Below are 4,742 nucleotides of genomic sequence, written 5' to 3' on the forward strand. Positions count from 1 at the left end.
CAGAGTTAATACCTGACCTTAACCATTCAGAGTTAAAACCTTAACCATTCAGAGTTAATGCCTGACCTTAACCATTCAGAGTTCATACCTGACCTGAACCATTCAGAGTTAATACCTGACTTTAACCATTCAGAGTTAATACCTGACCTTAACCATTCAGAGTTAATACCTTAACCATTCAGAGTTAATACCTTAACCATTCAGAGTTAATACCTTAACCATTCAGAGTTAATACCTTAACCATTCAGAGTTAATACCTGACCTTAACCATTCAGAGTTAATACCTTATCCATTCAGAGTTAATACCTTAACCATTCAGAGTTAATGCCTGACCTTAACCATTCAGAGTTAATACCTGACTTTAACCATTCAGAGTTAATACCTTACCTTAACCATTCAGAGTTAATACCTTATCCATTCAGAGTTAATACCTTAACCATTCAGAGTTAATGCCTGACCTTAACCATTCAGAGTTAATACCTGACCTTAACCATTCAGAGTTAATGTCTAACCTTAAACATTCAGAGTTAATGCCTAACCTTAACCATTCAGAGTTAGAACCTTAACCAGTCAGAGTTAATGCCTGACCTGAACCTTTCAGAGTTAATACCTGACTTTAACCATTCAGAGTTAATACCTGACCTTAACCATTCAGAGTTAAAACCTTAACCATTCAGAGTTAATGCCTGACCTTAACCATTCAGAGTTAATGCCCAACGTTAACCATTCAGAGTTAATGCCTGACCTTAACCTTAAACACTTTAAAATTGAACGTCTGATAAACATGGATGAACGTCTGATTCTGACGTGAGACTGTGAGAGCTGGTAGATAAAATCGCCCACAATTATACACTTTTGACATGTCAAAATTAATGATCACCTCTCCACCCAACCCTGCCCAGGAGAAAGATGCACACCTCCATTCAAGGTCAGAAATATAATGGTATGCAAAGGTGGAGGAGAAAAGTCCTAAATGGAACACTATTCCCTATGTAGTACACTACTTTTGCCAGGGACCTATGGGGTAAGTAGTACAATACTTTAGCCCAGGGCCCTATGGGGTAAGTAGTACACTACTGTTGCCAGGGTCCTATGGGGTACTCCGCACTCCGGGGGCCCTCACCTCCTCCCTGTAGGCCGTCTCGTCGTTGTTGGTAATCAAGCATACAACTGTAGTGTCGTCTGCAAACTTAATGATTGAGTTAGAGGCATGCATGACAATGCAGTCATGGGTGAACAAGGAGTACAGGAGAGGGCTGAGAACACGCCCTTGAGGGGCCCCAGTGTTGAGGACCAGCGGGGTGGAGATGTTGTTATCTACCCTCACCGTCAGGAAGTCCAGAACCAAGTTGCACAGAGCGGGGTCAAGACCCAGGGTCTCGAGCTTAATGACGAGTTTTGGAGGGTACTATGGTGTTTAACGCTGAGTTGTAGTCAATGAACAGCATTCTTACATAGGTATTCCTCTTGTCCAGATGGGTTAGGGCAGTGTGCAGTGTGGTTGCGATTGCATCGTCTGTGGACCTATTGGGGCGGTAAACAAATCGATGTGTCTGCTTGGGGGGAATATACACGACTGTGATTATGATCGAAGAGAACTCTCTTTGGTAGATAATGCGGTCAGCATTTGATTGTGAGGAATTCTAGGTCAGGTGAACAAAAGGACTTGAGTTCCTGTATGTTGTTATGATCACACCACGTCTCGTTAATCATAAGGAATACAACTCTGCCCTTCTTCTTACCAGAGAGATGCTTGTTTCTGTTGGCGCGATGCGTGAAGAAGCCAGGTGGCTGTACCGACTCTGAGGACGTATCCTGAGTGAGCCATGTTTCTGTTGGCGCGATGCGTGAAGAAGCCAGGTGGCCGTACCGACTCTGAGGACGTATCCTGAGTCAGCCATGTTTCTGTTGGCGCGATGCGTGAAGAAGCCAGGTGGCCGTACCGACTCTGAGGACATATCCTGAGTGAGCCATGTTTCTGTTGGCGCTATGCGTGAAGAAGCCAGGTGGCCGTACCGACTCTGAGGACATATCCTGAATGAGCCATGTTTCTGTTGGCGCGATGCGGGGGAAGAAGCCAGGTGGCTGTACCGACTCTGAGGACGTATCCTGAGTCAGCCATGTTTCTGTTGGCGCGATGCGTGAAGAAACCAGGTGGCCGTACCGACTCTGAGGACGTATCCTGAGTGAGCCATGTTTCTGTTGGCGCGATGCGTGAAGAAGCCAGGTGGCCGTACCGACTCTGAGGACATATCCTGAGTGAGCCATGTTTCTGTTGGCGCGATGCGTGAAGAAGCCAGGTGGCTGTACCGACTCTGAGGACGTATCCTGAGTCAGCCATGTTTCTGTTGGCGCGATGCGTGAAGAAACCAGGTGGCCGTACCGACTCTGAGGACGTATCCTGAGTGAGCCATGTTTCTGTTGGCGCGATGCGTGAAGAAGCCAGGTGGCCGTACCGACTCTGAGGACGTATCCTGAGTGAGCCATGTTTCTGTTGGCGCGATGCGTGAAGAAGCCAGGTGGCCGTACCGACTCTGAGGACGTATCCTGAGTGAGCCATGTTTCTGTTGGCGCGATGCGTGAAGAAGCCAGGTGGCCGTACCGACTCTGAGGACGTATCCTGAGTGAGCCATGTTTCTGTTGGCGCGATGCGTGAAGAAGCCAGGTGGCCGTACCGACTCTGAGGACGTATCCTGAGTGAGCCATGTTTCTGTTGGCGCGATGCGTGAAGAAGCCAGGTGGCCGTACCGACTCTGAGGACGTATCCTGAATGAGCCATGTTTCTGTTGGCGCGATGCGTGAAGAAGCCAGGTGGCCGTACCGACTCTGAGGACGTATCCTGAGTGAGCCATGTTTCTGTTGGCGCGATGCGTGAAGAAGCCAGGTGGCCGTACCGACTCTGAGGACATATCCTGAGTGAGCCATGTTTCTGTTGGCGCGATGCGTGAAGAAGCCAGGTGGCCGTACCGACTCTGAGGACGTATCCTGAGTGAGCCATGTTTCTGTTGGCGCGATGCGTGAAGAAGCCAGGTGGCCGTACCGACTCTGAGGACGTATCCTGAGTCAGCCATGTTTCTGTTGGCGCGATGCGTGAAGAAGCCAGGTGGCCGTACCGACTCTGAGGACATATCCTGAGTGAGCCATGTTTCTGTTGGCGCGATGCGTGAAGACACTCTACCCCCTATAACCACACACTACCCCCTATAACCACACACTACCCCCCTATAACCACACACTACCCCCCCTATAACCACACACCACCTTTCCCCCTATAACCACACACTACCCCCTATAACCACACACTACCTTTCCCCCCTATAACCACACACCACCTTTCCTCCCCTATAACCACACACTACCCCCTATAACCACACACTACCCCTATAACCACACACTACCCCCCTACAACCACACACTACCTTTCCCCCTATAACCACACACCACCTTTCCTCCCCTATAACCACACACTACCCCCTATAACCACACACTACCCCCCTACAACCCACACTACCTTTCCCCCTATAACCACACACCACCTTTCCTCCCCTATAACCACACTACCCCCTATAACCACACACTACCCCTCTCCCCTATAACCACACACTACCCCCCTATAACCACACACTACCCCTATAACCCACACTACCCCCCTACAACCACACACTACCCCCCTATAACCACACACTACCCCCTATAACCACACACTACCCCCTATAACCACACACTACCCCCTATAACCACACACTACCCCCTATAACCACACTACACCCCTATAACCACACACTACCTTTCCCCCTATAACCACACACTACCCCCCTATAACCACACACTACCCCCTATAACCACACTACCCCCCTATAACCACACACTAACCCCCCTATAACCACACACTACCCCCTATAACCACACACTACCCCCCTATAACCACACACTACCCCCCTATAACCACACACTACCTTTCCAGAGAGTCCCATCGCAGGTCATCCCAGCAAGGGTTGGTTGTCCCAGCACAGGTTGTCCCAGCGAGGGTTGGTTGTCCCAGCGAGGGTTGTCCCAGCGAGGGTTGGTTGTCCCAGCACAGGTTGTCCCAGCGAGGGTTGGTTGTCCCAGCGAGGGTTGGTTGTCCCAGCGAGGGTTGTCCCAGCGAGGGTTGGTTGTCCCAGCACAGGTTGTCCCAGCGAGGGTTGGTTGTCCCAGCACAGGTTGTCCCAGCGAGGGTTGGTTGTCCCAGCACAGGTTGTCCCAGCGAGGGTTGGTTGTCCCAGCACAGGTTGTCCCAGCGAGGGTTGGTTGTCCCAGTGAGGGTTGGTTGTCCCAGCGAGGGTTGTCCCAGTGCAGGTTGTCCCAGCGAGGGTTGGTTGTCCCAGCACAGGTTGTCCCAGCGAGGGTTGGTTGTCCCAGCGAGGGTTGGTTGTCCCAGCGAGGGTTGGTTGTCCCAGCGAGGGTTGGTTGTCCCAGCGCAGGTTGTCCCAGCGAGGGTTGGTTGTCCCAGCACAGGTTGGTTGTCCCAGCGCAGGTTGTCCCAGCGAGGGTTGGTTGTCCCAGCGCAGGTTGTCCCAGCGAGGGTTGTCCCAGCGCAGGTTGGTTGACCCAGCGCAGGTTGGTTGTCCCAGCGCAGATTGTCCCAGCGAGGGTTGGTGGTCCCAGCGCAGGTTGTCCCAGCGCAGGTTGTCCCAGTGCAGGTTGTCCCAGCGCAGGTTGTCCCAGCGCAGGTTGTCCCAGCGAGGGTTGTCCCAGCGCAG

This window comes from Oncorhynchus keta, chromosome 1 (assembly GCF_023373465.1).
Source record: "Oncorhynchus keta strain PuntledgeMale-10-30-2019 chromosome 1, Oket_V2, whole genome shotgun sequence".
NCBI classification, from domain to species: Eukaryota; Metazoa; Chordata; class Actinopteri; order Salmoniformes; family Salmonidae; genus Oncorhynchus; species Oncorhynchus keta.